We start from the raw sequence: 14,848 nt of genomic DNA, 5'->3' as shown, positions 1-14,848 counted from the left end.
CAAATACCCTTAAACCAGTTTTGCCATGAGAGTCCACCATACCTACCTATGGATTGAGTAAGATCCTTCAAGTAAGTTGTCATCGGTGCAAAGCAATAAAAAATTGCTCTCTAAATATGTCTGATTGATTGGTGTGGGAGAAATAAGCTTTATACGATCTTGTGATGTGGAAGTAATAAAAGCGATGGACTGCATAATAAAGGTTCATATCACAAGGGGCAATATAAAGTGACGTTCTTTCGCATTAAGATTTTGTGCATCCAACCATAAAAGCGCATGACAACCTCTGCTTCCCTCTGCGAAGGGCCTATCTTTTATCATTATCTTCTACCTTATGCAAGAGTCATGGTGATCTTCACCCTTCCTTTTTACATTTTACCCTTTGGCAAGCACAATATGTTGGAGAGATCCCGGTATATATGGCTAATTGGATGTGGGTTTTCATGAACTATTACTGTTGACATTACCCTTGAGGTAAAACGTTGGGAGGCAAGACTATAAGCCCTTATCTTTCTCTGTGTCCGATTAAAACTCCACACCCATAAGTATTGCGTGAGTGTCAGCAATTGTGAAAGATTATATGATAGTTGAGTATGTGGACTTGCTGAAAAGCTCTTATACATTGACTCTTTCCTATGTTATGATAAATTGCAATTGTTTCAATGACCGAGAATGTAGGTTGTTAGTTTTCAATGAAGTTTACGATTCATACTTGATATTGTGATTGAATTATTACTCTAGCATTAGAGATCATATGACAAAAATTATATAAGTTGTTGTTATAAGAATGATCATGATGCCTCATGTCCGTATTTTATTTTTATCGACACCTTCATCTCTCAAGATGTGCACATATTTTTCGATTTCGGCTTTTCGCTTGAGGACAAACGAGGTCTAAGCTTGGGGGAGTTGATACGTCCATTTTGCATCATGCTTTTATATCAATATTTATTGCATTATGGGCTGCTATTTCACATTATGTCACAATACTTATGGCTATTCTCTCTTATTTTACAAGGCTTACATAAGGAGGGAGAATGCCGGCAGTTGGAATTTTGGGCTGGAAAAGGAGCAAATATTAGAGACCTATTCTGCACAACTCCAAAAGTCCTGAAACTCCACGGAACACCTTATAATAAATAATGAAAAATCCTCGCCAAAGATGAAGACCAGGGGGCCCACACCCTTCTCACGAGGGTGGGGGCGCGCCCCCCTACCTCGTGGGCCCCCTGGTGGCTCTCCGATGACCATCTTCTCCTATATGAAGTCTTTCATCGAGAAAAAAAAATAGGAAGCAACCTTTCGGGACAAAACTCCACCGCCACGAGGCGGAACCTTGGTGGATCCAATCTAGAGCTCCGGTAGAGCTGTTCTGTCGGGGAAACTTCCCTCCCGGAGGGGGAAAATCATCGCCATCGTCATCACCAACGCTCCTCTCATCGGGAGAGGGCAATCTCCATCAACATCTTCATCGGCACCATCTCATCTCAAAACCCTAGTTCATCTCTTGTATCGGATTCTTGTCTTCAAGTCTGGGATTGGTGCTAGTAGGTTGCTAGCAGTGTTAATTATTCCTTGTAGTTGATGCTAGTTGGTTTAATTGGTGGAAGATCATATGTTCAGATCCTTTATGCATATTAATACCCCTCTGATTATGAACATGTTTATGCTTTGTGAGTAGTTACATTTGTTCCTGAGGACAAGGGAGAAGTCTTGCTATTAGTAGTCATGTGAATTTGGTATTCGTTTGATATTTTGATGAGATGTATGTTGTCTAGCCTCTAGTGGTGTTATGTGAACGTTGACTACATAACATTCACCATTATTTGGACCTAGAAGAAGGCATTGGGAAGTAATAAGTAGATGATGGGTTGCTAGAGTGACAAAAGCTTAAACCCTAGTTTATGCGTTGCTTCGTAAGGGGCTGATTTGGATCCATATGTTTCATGCTATGGTTAGGTTTACCTTAATACTTTTGTTGTAGTTGCGGATGCTTGCAATAGAGGTTAATCATAAGTGGGATGCTTGTTCAAGTAACAGCACCCAAGCACCGGTCCACCCACATATCAAATTATCAAAGTATCGAACGCGAATCATATAAGCGAGATGAAAACTAGCTTGACGATATTCCCATGTGTCCTCGAGAGCGCTTTTACTTATATAAGAGTTTGTCCAGGCTTGTCCTTTGCTACAAAAAGGATTGGGCCACCTTGCTGCACTTTATTTACTTTTGTTATTTGTTGCTTATTACAAATTATCTCATCACAAAACTACTGTTACCACTTATTTCAGTACTTGCAGAGAATACCTTGCTGAAAACCGTTTATCATTTCCTTCTGCTCCTCGTTGGGTTCGACACTCTTACTTATCGAAAGGACTATGATAGATCCCCTATACTTGTGGGTCATCAAGACACCACGTGATGATCGGGTGTGATAAGCTCAACGTTCATCTACAACGGGTGTAAGACAGTTTTGCACACGCAGAATACTCGGGTTAAACTTGACGAGCCTAGCATATGCAGATATGGCCTCGGAACACTGAGACCGAAAGGTCGAGCGTGAATCATATAGTAGATATGATCAAAATAGTGATGTTCACCATTGAAAACTACTCCATTTCACGTGATGATCGGTTATGGTTTAGTTGATATGGATTACGTGATCACTTAGATGATTAGAGGGATGTCTATCTTAGTGGGAGGTCTTAAGTAATATGATTAATTGAACTTAAATTTATCATGAACTTAGTACCTGATAGTATTTTGCTTGTCTATGTTATTGTAGATAGATGGCATGTGCTGTTGTTCCGTTGAATTTTAATGCGTTCCTTGAGAAAGCAAAGTTTAAAGATGATGGTAGCAATTACACGGACTGGGTCCGTAACTTGAGGATTATCCTCATTGCTGCATAGAAGAATTACATCCTGAAAGAAGCGCTGGGTGCCAAACCTGCTGCAGGAGCAACGCCAGATGTTATGAACGTCTGGCAGAGCAAAGCTGATGACTACTCAATAGTTTAGTGTGTCATGCTTTACGGCCTAGAACCGGGACTTCAACGACGTTTTGAATGTCATGGAGCATATGAGATGTTCCAAGATTTGAAGTTAATATTTCAAGCAAATGCCCGGATTGAGAGATATGAAGTCTCCAATAAGTTCTATAGCTGCAAGATGGAGGAGAATAGTTCTGCCAGTGAACATATACTCAGAATGTCTGGCTATCATAACCACTTGACTCAGCTGGGAGTTAATCTTCCAGTTGATAGTGTCATTGACAGAGTTCTTCAATCACTTCCACCAAGCTACAAGAGCTTTGTGATGAACTATAATATGCAAGGGATGGATAAGACAATTCCCGAGCTCTTCGCAATGGTAAAGGCTGCGGAGGTAGAAATCAAGAAGGAGCATCAAGTGTTGATGGTCAACAAGACCACCAGTTTCAAGAAAAAGGGTAAAGGGAAGAAGAAAGGGAACTTCAAGAAGAACTACAAACAAGTTGGTGCTCAAGAGAAGAAACCCAAGTCTGGACCTAAGCCTAAGACTGAGTGCTTCTACTGCAAAGGGACTGGTCACTGGAAGCGGAACTGCCCCAAGTATTTGGCGGATAAGAAGGATGGCAAGGTGAACAAAGGTATATGTGATATACATGTTATTGATGTGTACCTCACTAGAGCTCGCAGTAGCACCTGGGTATTTGATATTGGTTCTGTTGCTAATATTTGCAACTCGAAACAGGGAGTACGGATTAAGCGAAGACTGGCTAAGGATGAGGTGACGATGCGCGTAGGAAATGGTTCCAAAGTCGATGTGATCGTCGTCGGCATGCTACCTCTACATCTACCTTCGGGATTAGTTTTAGACCTGAATAATTGTTATTTGGTGCCAGTTTTAAGCATGAACATTATATCTAGATCTTGTTTGATGCAAGACGGTCATTTAAATCTGAGAATAATGGTTATTCTATTTATATGAGTAATATCTTTTATGGTCATGCACCCTTGAAGAGTGGTCTATTTGTGTTGAATCTCGATAGTAGTGATACACATATTCATAATGTTGAAGCCAAAAGATGCAGAGTTGATAATGATAGTGCAACTTATTTGTGGCACTGCCGTTTGGGTCATATTGGTGTAAAGCACATGAAGAAACTCCATACTGATGGACTTCTGGAATCACTTGATTATGAATCACTTGGTACTTGCGAACCATGCCTCATGGGCAAGATGACTAAAATGCCGTTCTCCGGAACAATGGAGCGAGCAACAGACTTGTTAGAAATCATACATACTGATATATGTGGTCCGATGAATATTGAGGCTCGCAGCGGGTATCGTTATTTTATCACCTTCACAGATGATTTAAGCAGATATGGGTATATCTACTTAATGAAACATAAGTCTGAAACATTTGAAAATTTCAAAGAATTTCAAAGTGAAGTGGAAAATCATCGTAGCAAGAAAATAAAGTTTCTACGATCTGATCGTGGAGGAGAATATTTGAGTTACGAGTTTGGTCTACATTTGAAACAATGTGGAATAGTTTCGCAACTCACGCCACCCGGAACACCACAGCGTAATGGTGTGTCCGAACGTCGTAATCGTACTTTACTAGATATGGTGCAATCTATGATGTCTCTTACTGATTTACCGCTATCATTTTGGGGTTATGCTTTAGAGACGGCTGCATTCACGTTAAATAGGGCACCATCGAAATCCATTGAGACGACACCTTATGAACTATGGTTTGGCAAGAAACCAAAGTTGTCGTTTCTTAAAGTTTGGGGCTGCGATGCTTATATGAAAAAGCTTCAACCTGATAAGCTCGAACCCAAATCGAAGAAATGTGTCTTCATAGGATACCCAAAGGAGACTGTTGGGTACACCTTCTATCACAGATCCGAAGGCAAGACATTTGTTGCTAAGAATGGATCCTTTCTAGAGAAGGAGTTTCTCTCGAAAGAAGTGAGTGGGGGGGAAGTAGAACTTGATGAGGTAACTGTACCTACTCCCTTATTGGAGAGTAGTTCATCACAGAAACCAATTCCTGTGACACCTACACCAATTAGTGAGGAAGCTCATGATGATGATCATGAAACTTTAGATCAAGTTGCTACTGAACCTCGTAGGTCAACCAGAGTAAGATCCGCACCAGAGTGGTACGGTAATCCTGTTCTAGAGGGCATGTTACTTGACCATGATGAGCCTACGAACTATGAGGAAGCGATGATGAGCCCAGATTCCGCAAAATGGCTTGAAGCCATTAAATCTGAGATGGGATCCATGTATGAGAACAAAGTATGGACTTTTGTTGACTTGCCCGATGATCGGCAAGCCATTGAGAATAAATGGATCTTCAAGAAGAAGACTGACGCTGACGGTAATGTTACTGTCTACAAAGCTCGACTTGTTGCAAAAGGTTTTCGACAAGTTCAAGGAGTTGACTACGATGAGACTTTCTCACCCGTAGTAATGCTTAAGCCCGTCCAAATCATGTTAGCAATTACCACATTTTATGATTATGAAATTTGGCAAATGGATGTAAAGATTGCTTTCCTGAATGGATTTCTGGAAGAAGAATTGTATATGATGCAACCTAAAGGTTTTATCGATCCGAAGGGTACTAACAAAGTGTGCAAGCTCCAGCGATACATTTATGGACTGGTGCAAGCCTCTCGGAGTTGGAATAAACGTTTTGATAGTGTGATCAAAGCATATGATTTTATACAGACTTTTGGAGAAGCATGTATTTACAAGAAAGTGAGTGGAAGCTCTGTAGCATTTCTAATATTATATGTGGATGACATATTGTTGATTGGAAACGATATAGAATTCCTGGATAGCATAAAAGGATACTTGAATAAGAGTTTTTCAATGAAAGACCTCGGTGAAGCTACTTATATATTGGGCATCAAGATTTATAGAGATAGATCAAGACGCTTAATTGGCCTTTCACAAAGCACATACCTTGATAAAATTTTGAAGAAGTTCAAAATGGATCAAGCTAAGAAAGGGTTCTTGCCTGTGTTACAAGGTGTGAAATTGAGTAAGACTCAATTCCCGACCACTACAGAAGATAGAGAGAAAATGAAAAGTGTTCCCTATGCTTCAGCCATAGGCTCTATCATATATGCAATGTTGTGTACCAGACCTGATGTGTGCCTTGCTATTAGTTTAGCAGGGAGGTACCAAAGTAATCCAGGAGTGGATCATTGGACAGCGGTCAAGAATATCCTGAAATACCTGAAAAGGACTAAGGATATGTTTCTCGTTTATGGAGGTGACAAAGAGCTCGTCATAAATGGTTACGTCGATGCAAGCTTTGACACTGATTCGGACGATTCTAAATCGCAAACCGGATACGTGTTTATATTGAACAGTGGAGCTACCAGTTGGAGCAGTTATAAACAAAGCGTCGTGGCGGGATTTATGTGTGAAGCAGAGTACATAGTTGCTTCGGAAGCAGCAAATGAAGGAGTCTAGATGAAGGAGTTCATATCCGATCTAGGTGTCATACCTAGTGCATCGGGTCCAATAAAAATCTTTTGTGACAATACAGGTGCAATTGCCTTGGCAAAGGAATCCAGATTTCACAAGAGAACCAAGCACATCAAGAGAGCTTCAATTCCATCCGGGATCAAGTCCAGGTGGGAGACATAGAGATTTGCAAGATACATACGAATCTGAATGTTGCAGACCCGTTGACTAAGCCTCTCTCACGAGCAAAACATGATCAGCACCAAGGCTCCATGGGTGTTAGAATCATTACTATGTAATCTAGATTATTGACTCTAGTGCAAGTGGAAGACTGAAGGAAATATCCCCTAGAGGAAATAATAAAGTTATTATTTATTTCCTCATATCATGATAAATGTTTATTATTCATGCTAGAATTGTATTAACCGGAAACATAATACATGTGTGAATACATAGACAAACATAGTGTCACTAGTATGCCTCTACTTGACTAGCTCATTGATCAAAGATGGTTAAGTTTCCTAGCCATAGACATGAGTTGTTATTTGATCAACGGGATCACATCATTAGGAGAATGATGTGATTGACTTGACCCATCTTGTTAGCCACTTGGTTGTTTAAGTTTATTGCTATTGCTTTCTTCATGACTTATACATGTTCCTATGACTATGAGATTATGCAACTCCCGAATACCGGAGGAACACTTTGTGTGCTACCAAATGTCACAACGTAACTGGGTGATTATAGAGGTGCTCTACAAGTGTCTCCGATGGTGTTCGTGGAGTTGGCATAGATCAAGAATAGGATTTGTCACTCCGATTGTGCTCTCGGTAATGCACATCACTATAAGCCTTGCAAGTAATGTGACTAATGAGTTAGTTGCGGGATATTGCATTACGGGACGAGTAAAGAGACTTGCCGGTAACGAGATTGAACTAGGTATTGAGATACCGACGATCGAATCTCGGGCAAGTAACATACCGATGACAAAGGGAACAACGTATGTTGTTATGCAGTTTGACCAATAAAGATCTTTGTAGAATATGTAGGAACCAATATGAGCATCCAGGTTTCGCTATTGGTTATTGACCGGAGACATGTCTCGGTCATGTCTACATAGTTCTCGAACCCGTAGGGTCCGCACGCTTAAAGTTCTGTGATGATCGATATTATGAATTTTTGTGTTTTGATGTACCGAAGGTAGTTCGGAGTCCTGGATATGATCATGCATGACGAGGAGTCTCGAAATGGTCGAGACGTAAAGATAGATATATTGTAAGGTTATATTCGGACACCGGATGAGTTCTAAGGGTTATCGAATAAATACGGGAGAACTGGGAGGTTACCGGAACCTCCCGGGGGGTTATTGGGCCTTATGGGCCCAAGTGGAGGAAGAGGAGAGGCGGCCAGCTAGGGGCGCGCGGCCCCCCTAGCCCAAACCGAATTGGACTAGAGGGCCCCCCCTTTCCTTCTTCTTCTCCTCCCCTTCCTTCCTCTCTCCTACTAGGACTAGGAAAGAGGGGGGAATCCTACTTGGAGTAGGATTGCCCCCCTTGGGCGCACCTTCTCCTCCTTGGCCGCCCCTCCTCCTCTTCCTCCTTTATATACGGGGAGGGGGGCACCCCTTGGAGACAACAATTGATATGTTGATCTCTTAGCCGTGTGCGGTGCCCCCCTCCACCATAATCCACCTCGGTTATATCGTAGCGGTGCTTAGGCGAAGCCCTGCGACGGTAGCTTCATCAACATCGTCACCACGCTGTCGTGCTGACGAAACTCTCCCTTGAGCTCTACTGGATCGTGAGTTCGCGGGACGTCACCGAGCTAAACGTGTGCTTAATGCAAAGGTGTCGTACGTTCGGTGCTGATGATCGGTCGATCGTGAATACGTACGACTACATCAACCGCGTTGTAATAACGCTTTCGCTTAACAGTCTACGAGGGTACGTGGACGACACTTTCCCCTCTCGTTGCTATGCATCACCATGATCTTGCGTGTGCATAGGAATTTTTTTTAAATTACTACATTCCCCAACATTATTAAAAGTGTATATTTTGTGCTAATTGTGTGGAAAATTTTGTTTTTTCATTTTCTATATTCTTTAAGGGTAATACCAATGCTAATTGTTTTGTACTAATTTTTCCTAATTAAATACATTTTATTATTATGTGTATGTATGCACAAATGTACTATACAATATGTGTGTAAATTATACTAGACTGCTAAAGTTGCATTATTATATGTGTATTCGCTGCATATTATAAAAATTAAAAAGTGCAATTTTCACTGCAAAGTTGTGTGCAAGTTTTTATTTATTTTCTTTCTTCTTAAGAGTAATACCAATGTCACTAATTTATTCTCCCTTATAAAAGTTTTTTTGTTTTATTATGTTTATTAAGTATACACACAAGTATGATACATCATGTGTGTAAATTATAGTAGAGAGGAAAATTTGCACAATATATGCTTATTTTTTGCATATTACAAAAGTGCAATTTCAGGGCATACTTGTGTGCAAGTTATTTTTAAATTTTTCTTTCTTCTTACAGGGTTTCATTTTCCCCTAGAAAACTTTATTATTTTGTTTTTTTAGTTAAAGGGTTTCATTCTTACATAGAAAACTTCATTATTTAGTTTTAGTTTTGGTTTTTGTATTTTTTTTCTTAAAGGGTTACATTCTTCCATAGAAAACTTCATTATTTTGTTTTGTTTTTGTTTTTATTTTCTTTCTCCTTAAAGGGTTTCATTCTTCCTTAGAAAATATTTGGTCAAAGTTAGTCTCGAAAAAGGCATTAGACCCTATATAGATGGATAGAGGGAGTAGCTTTGTAGTATTATAAATGTTGATATCTTTTGATATAAATTTGGTCAGACTTTGCATAGTTTGACTTTGACAAAAAATTATATGCAAAACAAATTATACAACGCTTTGGCATGTCATTTATTACATGCAGCCACCAACCCGGTAGCGCTCCACAATCACGGATCCGGCTTGCCTGCTCCCTCCCCATGCTTCCATCCGTGCTCCCACTTCATCCTATGGCTATCTTTTTCTTTTTTTTCTTTCTAATCTAATCATCTCCTCCCCTGATTTTAAGGGGGTGGAATCGGGCCTTATTTTGTTCCAATCAAATCATGCCACGTATGCGGGAGCACGGATGGGCGCACGCTGGGGGAGCAGGCAAGTCTCGTCCCCCAATCACGCGCATGGACGCCTGCTCACAGACGCGCATATTACGGATGCATGGCGCATATCCCGTCATGCAGTTTCAGCTTGCAATTAGTTTTGATAGAAAACGTTATGCATGCATCTTGCTGACGGACGTGGTTTAGATGCCCTCAAGCCCTTTAAACCCGGGACTGCTATATATATCTAGATATATATTTAGTACTTTTAGATATAGCTTAAGATACACTGGGGCACAAAGGACTGTTCTGACAGTGACACACGGTCAAAGATCTTATTTATTTTCATATTTTGTGTGAACAGTGAGTGAATGTACTCCATGAAAAGTCTATAAATATGGCATGTCATGTATGCTTCTTAAAGCTCAAATACAAGAAACGAGAATAAGACAAAGTTTGTGCCTGAGTATGGAGGGGAAAACTATTCTGCTTTGCCTTATGGTGCTTGTGTTGCTAGGAAATCCCATTCGCACTTGTAAAAGTCGATCTCCATGTTCCTATATATGTGTTTCCTTTTTCCTCCCAACCAGAGTAGAACAAATCTTCATGAATATTGTCAACTCAACTTCACGAGTTTCTTTGGACCCTTTCAATTTGGTATTGTTTCACTGATGTATGTATGTTGTTTACAGAGCATTGCCGAACGCACGATGAATCAGCCCCCCTGTGCACTAATTTCTATTGCCGGAATTACTGCCAGAATGAGTGGAACCATGTTAAGGAAGCCTACTGCACCCACAAGTCTATTTTCCGCCGTCATTGCATATGTGTTGTTTGTGACTAGAGTTGCACTCTAGCATCATGTCAAACAATTGACAATGATGTTCAGTAATAAAATCTTCTTGTGACATGTGTGAAAAAACCTTGATCGCCAATTTTAGGTGTTCTGTTTGATTTGATTTTGCCGTACATAATCTTAGATTTAGTGGTTTTGTGTTTGACAGTCCTAGCGGTTAGTAAGTTCGGAAATAACCATATAAAACATAAACAAAGCTCATTGCATCTGCAATCTTCACCGTGGAGGTCCAAGGACATGGTTGTCTGGTAGCCAACGCCACCACTTGTTTTCATGCAATGAATCATGCATTCCACGGAGAAAGATTTTCTTTTGACAAGGAGTAAATACATAGGCGAACTCAGGTAGTTACTGGTGCAATTCCTCATATACATGATGTGAATAAACTGTTGTAAATAGCCCACATAACAGTTATGTCTTGTATTCGCGGACCTTGGCATGATACAATGGGAAGCGATGGTGAATCCTCTTGTTAAGGAGGGTGTCTTATCTGTATGGCCGCCTTTGATCCTTGATCCATTCCTCGATGACGCCTAGGATCTCCGCTGCATAGTCGCGTTGGAGGTAGGAGGGCATCTTAGGTTGTGGGGGCATGCATGCTACGGATTAACTCACATACTCATCTGGAAGTTGTAAATTACTTATTGTTGAATTTGGAGGATGTTCATATGGACATTAGAGCAGAGTTAACCTTGTTCTTGACCTACATACTCTTACACAGAGAGAGGGGGGAGAGAGAGATAGGTAAACCAAACTCCATTACAGGCCGCACTAGGCTCCAACTGGGCTAGCTATCCCACCTCTCCTTCTGCCTCCCTGAAAAATCTTTCCACTGTTAGCCGCCATCAAAATTTGTGCTTAATTGCTTCATGAACATTCCAAAACAAAAGCGACATGTTGTTGGTTTTTTGCGATTTTCTACTATGTTTCATTGTTCGAACAAAGGTGTCAAATATGTCGGTGGGAATACTCGTCTCATTTAAATAAGCCATCATGGCCCATTTTCCTGTTATGAGTCTGTCTTCCTCATAATTTCTCTTCTCCTTTTTCTGGTACAACTTTTTTGAAGGGTGGCGCTGTGCGTTAGCCGGCTAAAAACCCTCCAAAATTTCGTGCTACCTTGTCATCTAGCTGGCCTGAACTAAATCATGATCTTCAACCGCCTAATCTACGTAACAGAAAACCACACATGTAACACGTGTGTGGTGTTTTTGCACCATTGTTGGAATCTTCGCTTTTCGAGATAAAATGTAGGAAACTTTCGCAACATTTGTAATGCCCGCACACTAAAAAAACTTTGGCATTTATGATGTCCACTCACATGTGATGGACTTCCGAGTCAATGGTGTGTAGAAGTAGTAGTGATAGTTTTTCTTTGCGAGGAAAACTTCCGATCTATTCATCAATTGTCAAGGTAGTACAAAGAACACCAGAAGTAAAAAATTACATCGAGGTCCACAGACCACCTAGCGACGATTACACGCACTGGAGTGAGCCGAAGGCGTGCCGCCATCGTTGCCCCTCCCTCATTGGAGCCGGGCAAACCTTGTTTTAGTAGAGAGTCAGGAAGTCATCATGCTAAGGCCCCATAGGAACAGTGCGCCAGAACAGCAACCGCCGCCAACGAAGAGACGTGTAGATCAGAAGTGTCCAACTTGTAGACACACGAACAAAGACGGACAACGAACGGATCCCCGCGGATCTACCGAAGGCAAACACCAACCGAATCCCATGAGATCCGCTGGAGAAAAACCTACACACACCCTTCGATGACGCTAGAAACACCACCAGGGCAGGGGCTAGGCGGGGAGAACCCTATTCCATCTTTAGAGAGTCATCACCATCTCACCTCTCTAAGCAGGACACAAACCCTAACAAAACTTTTAAAAATAGCAAAAACGGAGCCCTCCCGCCGGCAAGGACCGAGATCCACCACGCCTTCATGGCCCTAAGACCATAGGAGACGAGGTAGACCGGCGGCGGCACCGGCGGGAGGCACGACCTCAGACGGCTGGGTGCCTTGGGTACGACAGAGCGAAGGGGTATGCGGCTGGGATAGTACTAGTGATGGTTCATCGAGCCCTTCTGTGGAACTGGATCTCCAAATGGGTATTCTACATAAGTGTCACATTGTAACGACAATTTAGGTGAGTGTGATGTTCTAGACCGCACATGGTTCTATGCAAGTGAGTTGTTGGTGGGGGTGACCGCCTAGTAGTTGAACATATCATGAGAAATGAACTCAAATGATAGGCTATTAATAGTTTGATCAGATCACATATATTCAATGTGCATAATTAATTTAGAATATCTCCCAAATTTATATCGACATAGACATAGACAAATATAATCACATTAAATGGATACAATTATGAAAATGAGTAGTTTGTACAAACGAGGGCAGTCACAATGCTAGTGTATTGTGTAATACTCCTACATATTAGCCATGCCACCTACGTAAAAATCTAATGTGGCACACCATTGAGAGGAAAGAGAGAGCAACGTTATCTTAATCTAGATGTAGATCTTAGCACAAAATTCAAGACATCTCAAAAAATTCTCTCACAAAAGATATTAAATGAGAGTTGTTTTAGATACAACACTAAGATATATTCCCTTCATCTGGGTTTATTAGGCCCCCTCTTATATAGATCTTAGTGCATTGGGGCTGCTACATCAAAACCTATATTTAGTGGTAGAAGATATAGCTTAAGCCATAGTGCATTAGGACTACCCTGATAATGATACGGTCAGAGATCTTATTGATCTTATTTGAGTGAACTAGCAGTAAATGTTCTCTATAATAAGTCTATAAATATAGTACGTCATGTATGCTTCTTGAAGCCCAAATACTAGAAAGGAGAACAAGAAGTTTGTGGCTGATCTTATGGAGAGGAAAACTATTCTGCTTTGCCTTATGGTACTTATGCTGCTAGGAAATTGCATTCACGCTGGTATGAAATTGATCTCCCTATACCTATGTATGTGTTTCCTTTTAACTTCCAACGGGAGTGGAACAAGTTATTAGGAAATTTTTCAATTCAACTGCACGAATTTCTTTGGACCCTTTCAGTCTGGAATTGTTTCACTGATGTATGTATGTTGTCTGCAGAGCATTGCGAAACACTCAATGTACCGGATGTCCCTCTTTGCGGAATGGTTTGTCGGTACTGGTGCGAGAGCACTCGGAGGCACGTCAAGAAAGCTTATTGCATCGGCAAGTCTCTTCTTCACAGTCACTGCGTTTGCGTCGTTTGTGACTAGAGTTGCACTCTAGCATCATGTCAAACAATGGACATTGATGTGCAGTAATAAAATCTCGTGCGACATGCATGCGAGGACATTGGTCAGCAATTTTGGGTTGTTTTGTTTGATTTGATTTTGCCGTGCATAATCTTAGATTTATTGGTTTTGTGTTTGCTTGGACTTGCTTATAGTAAGTTTGGAAATAACCATATACAACATGAACCAAGCTTATTGTACTCGCAGTCTTCGCCGGAGAGGTAGGAGGCTTCTCCTCTATCAGCATGCCCAGGATGTAACTCACGTACTCGTTCTTCTTGCTGGATTCTGGGGCTCGCTGGACGTTCCCTATGGATCGTCGTGTCCAACAACGACAAGTTTGAGTTAAACTTATACAGACAACACATGTGCATGTATACATATGCAACAAAGCAAGGCAGAGCAGCAAAGAAGGAACGAACAATTGCCTTTTCTTACACTGAACATGTCGTATGACATATCGTTCTTACACTAAAATAGTTCAGTCCTGCACAAAATGGCAGAGAAAACTGATATGGTACAACATCTCAGCCAGCCTCTCACTTAATATAATCCAGTGTGTTGCAAAACCCATGCCAGCTAGCCACTGAGCGTTCAAGTGATGTTTGCAACACTATCATGCATGCCCTAGCAGCACGTTCATGTAAGGGCATCAGGCGTTACACAGAATAACCAGTCAGCCGACGACTACATGTGAATGGCGGCGAGGGGAACGGGTAACGATGCCCCGCATGATATTACACCTTGATGCAACAGGATGCTTGCACTTTGGGTTCCCCATCTGTAGAGCTTCATTGCAACAGACAACTCTTTGGGCAGAGAAGGTTAGGCAGATACATGTTGATGCACAACATTTCACATCACACACATCGAATGAGGGCCATGTTTACTGAGCCCTTCTTTAGTGATGGTTTACTGAGCCCTTCTCTGCAACCAGATCTTCAAAATGGGTATTCTATAGTAGTGTCACATCGTAACAACAATTATGTGAGTGTGATGTTCTAGACCGCACATGGTTTTATACAAGTGACTTGTTGGTGGGGGTGCCCGCCTGGTAATTGAATAGGACATGAAAAAATAACTCAAATGATAGGATATTTAATAGATCAG

At 41.2% G+C, this 14,848-nt stretch overlaps 1 long non-coding RNA gene across 1 annotated transcript; it reads left to right on the top strand.

Annotated features, from left to right (window-relative positions):
- The first annotated feature begins 13,309 nt into the window (after nucleotides 1-13,309).
- LOC119315336 lies at nucleotides 13,310-13,924 on the top strand. The gene is made up of 2 exons (XR_005152716.1): nucleotides 13,310-13,410; nucleotides 13,569-13,924. It is a non-coding gene; the product is annotated as an uncharacterized LOC119315336 (long non-coding RNA).
- The last annotated feature ends 924 nt before the right edge of the window (nucleotides 13,925-14,848 follow it).

This window comes from Triticum dicoccoides, chromosome 6A (assembly GCF_002162155.2).
Source record: "Triticum dicoccoides isolate Atlit2015 ecotype Zavitan chromosome 6A, WEW_v2.0, whole genome shotgun sequence".
In the NCBI taxonomy this organism is placed as follows: domain Eukaryota; kingdom Viridiplantae; phylum Streptophyta; class Magnoliopsida; order Poales; family Poaceae; genus Triticum; species Triticum dicoccoides.
The sequence above is the reverse complement of the archived record's forward strand: the minus strand, read 5'-3'. Positions and strand labels throughout refer to the sequence as shown.